At 42.2% G+C, this 15,193-nt stretch overlaps 1 protein-coding gene across 2 annotated transcripts in view; it reads left to right on the top strand.

Moving 5' to 3' along the window:
- The first annotated feature begins 6,390 nt into the window (after window positions 1-6,390).
- The window catches only part of DENND4C (DENN domain containing 4C), a 111,182-nt gene continuing 102,379 nt past the window's right edge, over window positions 6,391-15,193 (top strand). For both annotated transcript variants that reach the window (XM_075279881.1, XM_075279873.1), the window contains exon 1: window positions 6,391-6,534. The gene's annotated coding sequence lies outside the window, so the exon portion shown is untranslated. The remainder of the gene's footprint in view (window positions 6,535-15,193) is intronic.

Genomic DNA, 15,193 nt, shown 5'->3' with positions numbered 1-15,193 from the left:
CTAATGTGTCCAGTTTTTATTAAACTGATCCATTAAAGGGATTCTATCATTGGGAAAACTCATTTGTAAATAAGCATATATTTGCATGAATTAGCCTCCTTTTATTTATATTTTAATTACCCAGCACAGCGCACTCCAGAAGTTAACTGAGCACTGTGTGTAAACAGGGGGAGGTCAGAGCCGGGAAGGCTGATGAGTCATCATCAGCAGCAGCAGCCTTCCCTGCTATCTCCACCCCATGTTTAAACACAATACACAGTGCTCACTGAACTTCCTGAGTGCTCTGTGCTGGGTAATTAGCATATCATTAAAAGTTGGCTAATTCAAAAACGGCTGAGAGGATTAACAAATAAAAGGTATGTCTGGAATAGTCTTTCTAAAGGCTATGCAATTATATGCTTAGTTAAAAATGAATTTTCCCAATGACAGAATATCTTTAAATGCATCACATTTTTCTGCAGCGTATTTCACTTTCTACCCCTATTATACTCAGGGTGCATTCACACTACGGATACAGTGACTGATTCTGAACGTTAAAACACGTTCAGAATCAGCGCGTATAGAGCAGATCCCATTAATTTCAATGGGAGGCGGCATACGAGCGCTCCCCATTGAAATGAATGGACTGCTTTTTACTCTACGAGCGCTCCCATTGAAGTGAATGGGAAGCGCTCGCGTGTACGGCTCGCCGTGTGAAGGGGCCCGGCGCTTGGCTCAGTCTGAGCCGTACACGTGAGCGGGGAAACTAAGATAGTTTTCATAAATGTGCCCCTTTACCTTTGGCTAAATAAAATACAAGTATTTCTAAAATGATTTTACATATAGGGCATCGTCTTGTCATGACATGGACCTGAATTCCTATTGGCTCCAGTGGCCTGAAGCTAACGAACAAATGCTTAAAAAAGTGGATATTTATGATAAAGAAGAAAATGAGCTATGGGTGTGGTACTCACCTAACCAGATGTACTGGTTTCTCGCAGATACTTTATATGCATGAATGGACCATGAACAAATGTGCATCACATAACCAATTACTTTATTTTAAAGTTTTGGCATTTTTTTTAACTATGAATTTTTTAAATGTTATTCAGAACGTTATCAAACTGTGTTTTCCCCCTGGGAATTGGTGCCTCTGTTGACAATATATTGATATTTTTGTCAATTTGCAAATGAGCTCTTTTGAGCAACAAGAGCATTGTAATGCTCCAAAGAGGTAAGCATTAGAGATGAGTGAACAGTGAATTATTTGATATTCGTTTCGAATAGCCCCTCAATATTCGACTATTCGAACGAATATTGAATCCCATTATAGTCTATGGGGAAAAAAGCTTTGTTTCAGGGGAAACCACTATTCGACTCAGGAGGGTCACGAAGTCCACTATGACACCTCAGGAAATTATGACAACACCTCTGGAATGCAACTGGGATAGCAGGGGAAGCATGCCTGGGGGCATCTAACACACCCCAGTCACTGTATTACGCCACTAATAAGCTGAATTTTTCCCATAGGAATGCATTGACCAGCGTTGATTGGCCGAATGTCATACAGTGTACAGCATTCAGCCAATCAACGCTGGTTCTGCGGGAGGAGGTGGAGTCTAAGATCGGTCCACAGCAGTCTCCATTGTGGTCCGATCTCAGATGTAGCAGAGTTCAGCGCACAGCTCTGCTACATCATAGATGTAGCAGTGCTCAGCACACAACCAGCTCTGTGTTCATCGCACAGCCAGCTCTGGTACAGCTCAGATGTAGCAGCGCTCAGCCAGCTCTGTGTTAAGCGCACAGCCAGCTCAGATGTAGCAGCTCTGTAGCAGCGCACAGCCAGCTCTGCTACATCTCAGATGTAGCAGGGTTCAGCGCACAGCTCTGCTACATCTGAGATGAAGCAGAGCTGTGCGCTGAACTCTGCTACATCTGAGATGTAGCAGAGCTGGCTGTGCGCTGAACCAAGAGCTGGCTGTGCGCTGAGCGCTGCTTTATCTGAGATGTAGCAAAGCTGTGTGCTGAACTCTGTTACATCTGAGATCGGACCACAATGGAGACTGCTGTGGACCGATCCTGGACTCCGCCTCCTCACAGATGAGCCTCCGGCAGAACCAGCATTGATTTGCCAATGCTGTACACTGTATGGTATTCGGCCAATCAACACTGGTCAATGCATTCCTATGAGAAAAAGGCAGCTCCCGCATAATGCAAGCTGCCAGGGATCCCGACTAGCATATAATGGGCTGCCACAAGATGTGTTTGCAGGTGAAGTTTGAAAGTGATGAGACCTTGCCAGCCAGAGCTAAATGCGAGAGTAAGTTCAATGCAAACTCATAGTGGCAGCGCACCATATGCTAGTCGGGATCACTGGAAGCTTGCGGTATGCGGGAGCTGACTTTTTCCCATAGGAATGCATTGACCGTAATCTTGCATGTATCTCGGGCTGGCAAGGAAGGTATATAGAGCCCCAAAGAGCTGTTTGAGTAAGATTCCTACCTAAATAAAGCTAATTCCTAGCTAACCCTGCCAGTACATCAATCCCTGTCTCACAGTCACATAGTTCACAGTCTCATATGAAACGAATCTGAAATCCACTATTCGTATAAAGTGGAGGTCAGCTGATTTAGCCAGCCAATTACGTTTTCTGTTATTTTTTCGATGCCTCCGTTGTCGTAGTTCCTGCCCCACCTCCCCTGCACAGTTATTGGTGCAAAAAAAGCACCAGGGAAGGTGGGAGGGAATATGAATATTTAGTGCGTTTGCCACGTGGTATTCGATTGGAATTGAATACCTCGAACAGCCTGATATTCAATCGAATATCAATTCGATCGAACGCCGTTCGCTCATCTCTAGTAAGCATCAATACCTTCATTGCTCTAAAGAGCTCAACAAACTGTGTGGTTGATGTCACTCTTACCTTTCTAACTGCAGGGCTGCGTTGATATGCTGTGTACTGTGAAAAGACTCCCTTCACATGCCGGCTTCCTTTTTTCATTGCGCAGCACTGCATGTAGAATATCATGTCCATAACATTGTACAGTACCTGGACATAAGATGCAGCAGCAAACTGGAGTCAAAGAATGTGGGGTGGGGCGAAGCTGTGCAGGATTGGACACTGTGTGAAGAGGCTGTTACCTATTTAAATTAATTCAGTAGATAGCACCCTATTTTCGCCGTATGGGGTCAGTAGAGAAGGCATTATACAGTGTGGGGAGCAGTAAAAGGACATTATTTTGTTTGGGTTCACTTGGGCTATATTCACACTGAGCTGATTTTAAAATCTGGTTAAAAAACACATGAAATCTGAATATCAATAATAGCTGAGTTTTTTCAACCGGCGCAAACAAAGTGCACTCTACTTGTGCTTCAGATGGATTCTACCTGAGACTCTAATTGAAATGTATGGGATGTGTCTTTGGAGTGCTTATTTTTTTTCCAGAAAAGTCATCAAAATCTGCCCACAAGGTGTGTCTCTCCAGCAGGAGACCAGTACTATCAGGGGTGAACCTGCCCCTTTCGCCGCCCGAGGCCAAGTGCAGAAAGCCGCCGCCCCCCCCCCCACGGGGGGTGGGGGGTGGGGTTGGCGGAGCGGGGGCTTGGCTTAGCAGATGGGGCGGGGCTTAGCGGATGGGGCGGGGCTTAGTGCCGTTCGCCGGCAGAGAACAGGCCCCGAGACTGCCTGCGCTCTGCCTGAGCGTGCGGGGAGGCTGCTGGAGCAGCGCTGCTCCAGTGGCCTCCCCAAACCACCGCTCCGTGCTAAGCCAGTCCAGGACAGCTTGTCCTGGACTGGCTTACTTTAGCAAAAATGCTGCCCTCCCTGAGGCCCTGGCATAGCGCCGCCTGAAGCGCTCGCTTCAGGTCGCCTCATGGGAGGTGCGGCACTGAGTACTATAAATGATATATTGTAGTTGGGGGTTCTGGTGTAGATTTTGAATTGGGGGGCAGGCAGTGTCGGACTAATTCTGGGGTCCACTATACATCTACATGCAAGGATTCACAAATTCCTAAAATGTTTATTATAACTCAAGCCAGTTTTCTGGCGTAAATTATTCAGGAAGTCTATTACAGTTCCTGGCTAGCATAGATTTCCATTCCCGGAAAATAGACTGAAGAATCTTAATAAATAAGAAGTGCATTGCACCTATCGTTACCTTTATTAAGACTGGCGCACGAAACGCGAGACTTAATAAATCTGCCCCATTGTACAGTATATATGAAAATGAACTTGGTAGTCTCTTAACCCCTTCTTGATGTCCGCCGTAACAGTACGATGGACGTCTGGTCTTTAATAGTAGTCGCTTTGCTACAGAGTTCACTCTGATCACAGGCTGGCTACCTATCTGGCCCGTACCTTTGTCATGGCAGGCTGGTTCCCGCACAGGAGCCAACCTGTTCCTATCGCAGCCTGGAGCCTTCTGAAGCAATGTAGTAATCTAGCAAATCTCAACTGTATTGCAGTCTATGGGACTTGCAATCAAATGATTGTCGATTCAAGCCCACTGGGGGAGCAAATAAAATAGTTAAAAAAAAAAATAAATAAAAGTTCAAATCACCCCCCCTTTACCTATAATATATAGAAAACAAAAGAATGACTGTGAAACACATGCACATTAGGTATCTCTGTGTCTGAAAAATCCCAGGCTACAAACTTAGGAAAATAAAAATCAAAACTGTCATTTAATTTTCACTGTTTTGCTTCTAATAAAAATTTGAATAAAAAGTGATCTAAGTGATAGACATTCCCAAAATGATATAAGTCAAAAGTACACCTTGCCTTGCAAAAAAATATGGCAACTATAAGAAATTTTTTTTTTTTGCAAAGTTTTGGATTTTTGTTAAGAAGTAAAATGTAACTAAAACTATATACATTTGGTATCCACTGAATTATAGCCAAAAATAGAATACAGGTGACATGTCATTTTGGCTGGACAGTGAATGTCGTAAAGACAAAGCCTGTAAGAAAGTCACACGAATTCACTTTTTCTTCAGTTCTGAATTTTTTTTCCAGCTTCCCAGTGCATGGTACAGAATAATAAATTGTACCATTATGAAGAACAATTTAAAGGGGTATTCCCATCTACATAATTATTTTTTTAATTTGTAGATGATTAAAAGTTAAACATTTTTGCAAATGTAAGTAATTAAAATTTCTGCAGAGTTTTAAAGATTTTCTCTAACTTTCTTAGTGGTGACAGTCTGTTATCTTGATCAGTTTCCAGTAGATACGACCATGAGTGCCGGAACTTTCTAAGGTCAGAAAATCAGCCAAGATTTCCTTATTCTTCTGATACATGTAGTGTCTCTGCATGATAACCCAGCTACAATAAGAAAATCATAGCTGGGTTCCTGACAAGTGCCAGACCATAGAAAGTTTCTGCTTTAGTGGTCGTAATCATTGGCAACCAATCAAGATAAAAGACTGTCACCTCTAAGAAAGTTAGAGAAAATCTTTAAAACTCTGCAGAATTTTTAATTACTTATATTTGCAAAAATGTTTAACTTTTAATTATCTACAAGATATGATCATGTACATGGGAATACCCCTTTAAGCCCTTATGTGGCTCTGTGAATGGAAAAATAACAAGGTTATGGAGTTTAGAAGGGGGAGAGTCAAAAACGAAATTGAAAAAATGCAGGCAGTAAGTGGTTAAATAATCTAGTCTGTATATTATACTGACACATATCCTGGCTAACATGCTATATGATGAGTATTTTTATAAAGTACAATGAGTGTACTGTACCATGCTAGGGTGAGCTGGGGCCCAACCTGCTTCAAGGGCCCGCCAAAGCATTCCCCTGTGGGCCAGTCTGAGTCTGGGCCCAGGAGCTTCATGTTAAGAAGGCACCATAGTGTGTTTTGCACCACTGTGTAAAATATGAAGGGGAGCAGCATTTCATTGGAGAAGACTGCGCAGCATGCAGCACTATTTTGTCCAGCTGTTTTGACCCCGTCCACTACATGCCACACCCCCAAACCACACCCACCATTCCTAAAAGCTATTCCAAATACTGGCCACTACTGCTGCAGCAGGGAGTACAGGGAAGGCCGAGGACTTGGTGCAGCTACTATAACATTGTGTATACCGTTCTCAGTAGTAACAATAATTTTTAGGTAAAGGCTGGACAATCCCTTTAAAACGCCACAGATCAGCCCCCAGGCGCCCCCTATTCGACACAGCCCATTACTGTTGCCTCGTCACATTATAATAACGCAGCCGCTTCTTTGACCACCTTCATTTCCAGCTCAATTCACACTGCCAGCAACCCGCTCTGGAGCTTGTGTCACGTGATTTTAATGTCACCTGACGTCCAGAAGTCAGAATGTCGAAGGGGAACTATCCCCTGCAGTAACAGGACTGGCCGCTAGGCGTCAATAGGGAGGCGGTCACCGGGGCTAAGCCCGGAAGTATTCTCCGGTCTGAAGTGAAGATCATGGCGCCAGCGCTGCGGATGACGGCCGTGGTGTTAGGGACAAGTAGATGTGTGATACTGTAATGTAAACCGCGGACATTGAGACTTTTACTACTCGTGTCTTGTTCTCCGGCCCAGGTGAGTGAAGACAAGTTGGGCAATGGGCTTGAACTTGGGAAAGTGAGGGAGTGGGCTGTGGTGTCAGTGCAGGGGTAAACTTTCCATTACCTGTTTGTCTCCATATATTTCTAGCACGTCTATGCTTCCTCACAGCAGTAACACTCCCTGCACTCCTTATGTATATGTGCAACAAGTGCACACTGCGGCAGTACTGTATACCATGGTGTCATGGATGTAGTTACTGTACACATGTAGCAGAGCCGACTGTGTGTTACAGCTCTTTCTGCATTCTCATACCTTTCTACATAGATTTACCTGCAGTCCTATGTAAAATAACTTAGCTAAAGTTGTGTAAGTTGTCAAACACACCCTGACTAAATCTGTAAGATATTGTTATTGTATTGTTAAACTTGACTTTACGTTGTGTTCTATTCTTTGTGAGCAGATAATATAGTGTGTCTATGCGAGGCGTAGTGTTTGTGTGGATCAGGTTACCTGACATTGCACCCAGTAACGGGTGTCTGCTTACACCCAGGCTGGAGCTGGCACATGACGTTTACAGAGTCAGCCATGTACAGTATGTACACAGCTCAGTCACATGAAGATACACTGACGCTTACTGCAGTGCATTTTCCAGCCTGGGGTGCCAGCCCCATCAGCTGTGCTGGATACTCTACACACCTACAATATTGTTACATGGGTTTTGTTTGGACTTTTTGTTTCCAGAATGTTACATTTTATGTTGATTTTGTTTGTATGGACTTTCCCATTTGTTTTGGGTGTTAGGTCAATGGTATGTATCCACCGTAACCAGTTACCGGCCTCCGTGGCCACACTAACTGCTGTAGCCATTGGCATGGCAGACAAGAACGCACTGCAGAATTTCAAGCAGAAAACAAAAATCTGTGTTCTATTCCTCTTGCATTGAAAAGGTTAACAGCTTCAGAAAAATATGTATTAATAATTGACATGCTGCAGGTTTAAAAAGGCTTTTTGGGATAAACTACTTTAAAAAAAATATATTTATTTTTTATTAGGCCAGGGAAGGTGAAAAAAAGCAAAAAAAAACCATAGTGCTCTTTCCCTGGTGCTTTTGTGTCTCTCAGCGCGATCTGGTCCTGCTGCTCTTTTGTTTTCTTCTGGCACCCTGTTTTCTTTTGGCAGAAGTCCTTGCCACAGTTCAATCAGCGGCCTCAGCAAAGGACACGGGACGTTGCTACCTGTGGCCTCCTGTGCCCTGTCCTGAGACCGCTGGCCTAAGGAAAGGGACACAGGACGTCACCGTGTGGCAGGGACAAGAAACCTGTGGAACAGGAGAACAGGACTGCATTGGGAGATGCCAGAGCAAAGGAGATAGGTGAGTATGTTTTTGTTTTCTTGACAGCCCCATTGCAGGTTCCCGCGCAAAGTCTGTCAGCAAAAAATTAGAGATATAGGGCTGTCAGCATAGTTTACAATGGTGTATTTCTTATTCAGGTCCACTGCAAATGACAGAAAGGGGCTTTAGGGGTTTGTTGCTTTCCATCCATGGGCTCAGCAGTTCTGCTCCTGCTAGTTGACTAACATCTCTTTCTTCTGCCTCAGCACACAGTACTGACTGCGTTGTGCTTGTCTGATGATGACACACTGCACCCAGAAGTGAAGGAGACTGGCTTCAGATGGTGGCAGTATGTCATTATCAGACGTGCACCGTACAGTTAGTACTGTGTGCTGAGGCAGAGGAGAGAGATGTCAGACAACTAGCTGGGTTGAAGCTGAGCAGCACAAGCATTTTCAAAATTAAATTAAAAAAAAAAAAAAAAAAGGAAGAGGGACCAAAGCAAAAATTTAGGCCCGTTACATGGTTAGTAGCATTCTGGGCCATCTTGCATGCATTGATTTTTTTTTTTTTTTTTTTTTTTTTTTTTTTAAGTCTATCTACAAATTTTCAGTGATGTACAAATCGGGAGACTAGGAGGGCCATAATAAAATCTTCAGCTTTCGCTTTCTTTAGGTAGTTTATTGTGGATTTTAAGGTGTTTTTTTGGCTCATTATCCCTTTGTAGAATCCTCTTTTCAACTTTAACTTTTTTTCTTTTATATTTTTTACACATGGTTTTGTCTGTTTTTAGAATTTGCTGGAAATTCATTGAATCAATCTACCCATAAAACGTTCCCCATGCCTTTCACTGTAACACAAGAGCTAATCATGATTGATCCACCCCCCCACCCCCTTGCTTAATGATTGGAGAAATGTTCTGTTCATGAAATTCTATGCCCATTTCTTACCAAACGTACTTTTGATCATTGTGGCCAATGAGTTTTATTTTAACCTCATTAGTCCACACGACTTGTTTCCAAAATGCATCAAGCTTGTTAAGATGTTCTTTTGTAAACTTCTGACTCTGAATTTTGTGGTGAGGACGCAGGCGAGGTTTCTTCTGATGACTCTTTCATGAAAAACCTAAATAATATGAAAATGTGAAATTGTTTTATCTTTAATTGTTTGCCACTTGGAGATCATTTCATCTTCAACTTGCTTAACTGTTCACAGTAACAGTAATTTTGACTGTGGGTGCCCAAACTTTTGCATTCCACTGAATGCTGAAAACAGGAAGCCTCAACACCTGTCCTGTCAGGTAAGGTAGTTAAGGTAGTTGCTGCATCTAAACCAGGGATCAGCAACCTTCAGCACTTCAGCTGCTGTGAAACTACAACTCCCAACATGCTCCATTCACTTCCATGGGAGGTCTAAGAACAGGAGAGCAAGTATGCATGCTGGGGGTTGTAGTTTTACAACATCTGGAGTGTCGAAGGTTGTCTAATCCTGATCTAGACAGAGATTGAATTGAGAAGTGCTTGGTCTATAGATCTGACATTATTTTAATGTAACATCAACAAAAATCTAGTATTAGTGGACAGTTTAAAGGGTGCCTATAATCTCTGTTTTATATCCTTTGAAACAACTGAATTTAAAGATTTTTAGTTTAGAACAGTGCTTCTCAAACTGAGAGGCGCAGGTTTGTGTCAATGTCAGCTTTGGCACAAAGCAAGGACTCTACAACAGAAACTACACTGATCATTTCAGTTTTGCGTTATCAGTGCAGATTCTGGGGCTATACCGTCTGTAGGACATATGATGACAGGCTCTGTAAAGAGGCCCTAACATCACAAAAGATTGAGTTTTGAGGCCCAAGTCCTGAGAATCCCGGTTTTTGAAAACCTATTTTCAGGTACCTTTTGGTGAATCTTGACTTTATAAACGGTTCAACTTTTCATGTTTGGAAAAATAGATGAACCATAGAAAGCATATGATCCAAAAATAGAGCAGCATTGTGTGCTATCCATGATTACATTTGCTGAATGTGAACATGTGAATAAGCCCTTAGAAGCTTTTCACTTTAACTGCAATGCGTGTACAGTTACTGTAAATCCTTGTTTATCACCTGAGCTTCCTGGAAGGCTGGATCACCTGACTAAGAAATACCAAGGGAAGAAAGCATGAGGGACTAGTAGACGGTGAGAAGAAGTTAAATCGCAAGAATGTTATTTAGATTGAGACAATTTAATAGTTGTTGTCGTATTATGTAAGTTATTGAAGTAATAATCTGAGTAAAATATTCATCTGCTATTTAAGGTATTTACTCAACTTTATTTTAACCCCTTGTTAACATCTTTGGGACGATTAGGGCTCATTCACACGGGGGGCGGTGGGGTGGATTTTGACCATATTTTGACTCTGGGAGCCAAGTCAAAATATGGTCAAAACCCGCCTGCCTCGATGTCGCGGCTTCCCCCACCCCTGAGTCGGCTCAAATGAATGGGCCGACCCCGGAGGTTGTGGCTGCCAGGTGGAAGCTGCAGCATCCTCCTGAAGAAAGGGCAGCTGCTTTATTTTTTTCCGCTATCGACAGTTGCCGATAGCGGAAAAAAGAATGCTAGTGGTCTCCATAGACCACTATTGTAAAGCGGCGGATTATGACGTGGATTCCGTTGTCAAAATCCGCCCCTTTGGCCCCGTGTGAACTAGCCCTTAGGCTTGGTTCACACAGCAGAAAATGAAGAGAAATTCCTCTTCATTTTCTGCCACTGTAATTGACCGTGGTATATCTGTGATGGAAAGCTGAAGCAGTGCGTTGTGGCTTTCCTCTGCTGGTTAAGCCTGGGTGAATGGGTCTACATTGGCAGGGACTCCTGAGCCGTGGGATCTGATTTTATTTTCGCATCCTTCTGCAGTCTTTCCCTCCCATTGTTTTCAATTGGTGAAATCTGCTGCGGATTCCTACGTTTGAACGCACCCATAGGGTGGATGTCAACACTTTAAAAATGGTACCCGCTCAAAAGCAGAGCTGGCCAGTGATGTCCACAGTCTTTCTAACCACGGGCTTTTACCTCAAACTTCTTGTACCAATCATCCTCTGGAGCATTGTGAAGTCTCTCAGGTCTGTCATAGGAATATAACTATTGAAGCTTTGCCACTACAAATCTCACATAGACTTCAATACAAGTGAACTAATGCTTGCTGGTTTAAAAATATTTAAAACTTCCAAAAAAATTAAAATCGCCCCTCTTTCCTTAGATCTCAAATAAAAAAATAAAATAAACCTAATTAGGAATTTGCACAAAAGTGCGCAGACTATCTAATTGTTAAAAACTATTTAGCTCATACGATAAACATTGTAGCAATAAAAAGATCAAAATTGCAGAATGTGCCTCCCAGAATAAATTACGGTACATGAAGTGATTAAAACAATGTGCATTCTCCAATGTAATATATAAAAAAACAAACTATAGCTTGTGCCACAAAAAAGTACACCTTGTATACCTATGTACATGGAAATGGAAATATAAAATAAGTGTCAAACTGTAGCAACTAAAATACGTTTTGGATTTTTGTAAAATGTATTTTTGTAAAAGAAAAAATATCCTTGTACCGTGTTAGCCAGTGGATATGAAATGAAAGAAATTTTTTGAGAGAAGTCCTCAGTAGTTGATACCTTTTTTTAATGGCTAACTTAAAAAGTTTTTTGATGACATATTGAGCTTTCGAGACTATAGAGGTCCCTTCATCAGGATGGTATAACACAATTTCTGAAGTTAGGCATATATATATACACAGAGGAGTGGGGTGTTAGATGCAAAATAGATGGCGAACAGAATATGTATTTTTGTATTAAGACATGGCAAACCAAATAAATTTGGTGTCACTGTAATCGTGCCAGACCATAAAATATAAGGAATATGTCATTTTTACCACACAGTGAACACATTAAAAACAAAACACACAAGAAAATGGTGCAAATTAAAGAGGACCTTTCATGGATTTGGGCACATGCGGTGTTATATACTGCTGGCCGACAGTGTGCTGAATTCAGCGCACTGTCGGCTTTCCCGATCTGTGCCCCGGGTGAAGAGCTATCGGTCCCGGTACTGTAGCTCTTCACAGTCAGAAGGGCGTTTGCGACAGTATGTCAAGAACGTCCTTCTCCACAGCAACGCCTATAGCGCTCACAGTGCTCGTCCATAGACGAGTATTATAGGAGGGGAGGGGGCCTTCCTCCCCACTCACACTGTATAGCGCTATAGGCACTGCTGTGAAGGACGTACCTGACAGACTGTCATAAACGCCCTTCTGACTGTGAAGAGCTACAGTACCGGCACCGATAGCGCTTCATTCGGGGTACAGATCGGGAAAGCTGACAATGCGCTGAATTCAGCACACTGTCGGCTTTCCAGCGGTATATAACACTGCATGTGCACAAATCCATGAAAGGTCCTCTTTAAGTGTTTATCTTCTAATTCTACTCCATTCATATTTTTTCCTTTTGGATATGTCAGAATTAAAATGCTGCAAAGAAAATCTGTGGCATGTGTGCTGGAAATCTGCAGCAGAAAAATACAATGGCATGGGTTTTTTGTTGCAGATTATATTGAGTTAATGTTGTGGATATACTGCAGATTTCACTCTTTACATTGTAGCTTGTGGATGACCTTTTCTGAAAATGTTGAATCTACTTTGCTGCCACTGTAATACGCTGCAGATTTTTTACATGGATATTTTCATTCTCACTGGAACACACCTTTAGGGCGGATTCAAATATGCAAAACGAAGTCAAAACCAAGAGTACTTCTGAAACAACAAAGGAGTTAACTGTTCTCTGGTGTGTCCTTTTCTGTGTTTGAAAAGACACAAAAGAAAAACATCTGCAAGTGCAAATCCGGCATTATATAAGTTATTTATTTTATTTCTTTTTAAAACTGTATGGGATGGGCCATTATGACCTTAATCAAAATAGTGATTAATCGGGCATTTTACTTCGATTATGATTAATGACGAATTAGATCATGGCCCTTTTAAGCCATGTCCCTTTTATAGTATGAGTATTTGTTGGGCGAACCTCACACGATTTGGCCAGCAGTTTTGTGTGGACCGAGCATGCCCAAACTGGAATTTCTATTATAGTTTGCGGTCTCTGCAGACCCCAGAGTATAATTAGTGGAGGCTCAGGGGAGGTGATCAGCGACTCCCTGATGTCTTCTGGTTGTCTGACTGACGTCTGAGATCACTGAGGCTTAATCGAGGTCCCTAATGTCAGTGCAGGTGGAACCTCGCAAATATTGTAATAAGCAAACCAAAAATAACCAACATGAACAAACTTCCATTGGTGATCCTGGTTTATGTTTATTATCGGTTATTTTTCGATTGATCACACCGCCTTACTTTATACTAAGAAAAGACCGCACCAATCTGTCTGTGGGCCTGACCTTACAGACATCACATTTTCAACTAATGTTATTCTTTGTAAAATGGAAACATTATACAAATTTCCAATACACCTCCTGTATCAAAAATCTTTGTTTGCAATCGGTAAATAGAAACCTTCATTTTCTTGTGTCCTAAAGATAAGCCTGTTCCGGTCATGTACTGCACACAGGTTTAGAAATCATTGCAAAACAGCAGTGCAGCGAGATTCATTTATTAAATTGTTATACAATTATCACTATTGTATAATTAATCACATATCGTGTATAACTTATTACACCGTTAATTTCATAGGAATTCAATCACTACTTTGCTAATGAATTAGAGGAGTTTTAATGCTTCTGTCTGAAAATGTCTATCAGCCATTAATAAATGAGTCAGAGCAGGAGTTGGGCTGTATTAATTGATTTTGGTTATGTTGGTTATTTTTTCGCTTTGGTTGTTTCATTTGCAGTTTTGTTCGGACCGGATTGAAAATTCTATAATAGTAATAATATATTTTATTTGTATAGCGCCAACATATTCCACAGCACTTTGTAAATGGCAGGGTTCAATTACAGAAAAAAAAGACACATTACAAAGAAATAGTCAATTCACGCAATGGGACTGAGGGCCCTGCAGAGACACGAGGTAGCAAGGGCGGTATAGGAGGTAGAATCGCTTATACAGAGGTCCAAATGTTTTTGTAATACTTTTGTTACACGTACAAAAGCTGAATAAGCAGTCCCCAGTCGTGTCCTTTAATGTGCAGATGGCACCTGGACATATAAAATTACAGTCTGAAAAGGCATGTAATGTGGGAGAGTGAACAGAGAAGTGTTCATTTTAGGGATTCTAACAACAGAAGGGTTTACATTAAGAAATGTTAATAGGCCTGTCTGAAAAGATGTGTCTTTAGTTTGCGTGTAGAAATTGGGTGTTAATGTGATTGTCCGGGGTAAAACATTCCATTGAAGTGGTGCAACTCGGGAGATGTCTTGGATATGGGAGTAGGAGGTTCTGATAAGAGGACGTAAGTCTTAGGTTATTCAGTGAACGGAGAACACGGGTTGGGCGGTAGACAGAGATGAGGGAGGAAATGTAGGGAGGTGCGGCATTGTGGAGAGCCTTGTGGATGAGGGCGATAACTTTATATTTTATTCTATAATGAATAGGCAGCCAATGTAGTGACTGGCACAAACCGGAGGCATCGCTGTAGCGTTTAGAGTCTAGACTCTAGACTGATAGATGAACCTGGCCCTGCATTCAGAATAGATTGTAGAGGGGAGAGTTTAGTGAGGGGAAGACCGATTAGTAAGGAGTTACAGTAGTCAAGGCGAGAGTGAATCAGAGAGACAATAAGTGTCTTTAGTGTATCTCTGGTGAGGAAAGGGCGTATTCTGGAGATGTTTTTTTGAGGTGTAGAAGTCAGATTGTAAGGGGTCAAGTAGAGAGTGAGCAGAAAGATAGCGGATGAAATGAGAATAGACCAAGCGTTCCAAGAGCTTGGAGATGAAGGGGAGGTTAGAGACTGGTCAATAGTTAGCAGCACAGGACTGGTCAATGGAGGATTTCTTCAGTAGCGGGGTTATGATAGAATGTTTGAAAGTGGATGGAAAAATTCCAGAAGAAAGAGAGGTTAAATATTTTTGTAAGCTTAGTTGTGACAGCAGGTGACAGAGATTGGAGAAGGTGTGAGACGAAAGGGTCAGGAGAGTGAAGAGATGGGGGAAAGAGACGACTAAAAAGTATCTGAGAGGTGCTGGATATTAACCGGTTAAGGACCGCCGTACGTAAATTTACGGCCTGCGGTCCAGGTACCTAAAGACCGGACTATTGTCAAAATACGTCCTGTCTTTAGGTACCTTCTTGGCGGGGGGAGGGGTGCGGGGAGGACGGGGGTTAGGTGTTACTAACACCTAACCCCTTCCTCAATAACGTCCAGTCGGAACTGAG

Source organism: Leptodactylus fuscus, chromosome 1, assembly GCF_031893055.1.
Source record: "Leptodactylus fuscus isolate aLepFus1 chromosome 1, aLepFus1.hap2, whole genome shotgun sequence".
Lineage (NCBI taxonomy): Eukaryota > Metazoa > Chordata > Amphibia > Anura > Leptodactylidae > Leptodactylus > Leptodactylus fuscus.
Note: the sequence above shows the minus strand (reverse complement) of the source record. Positions and strands in the feature narration are given on the sequence as shown.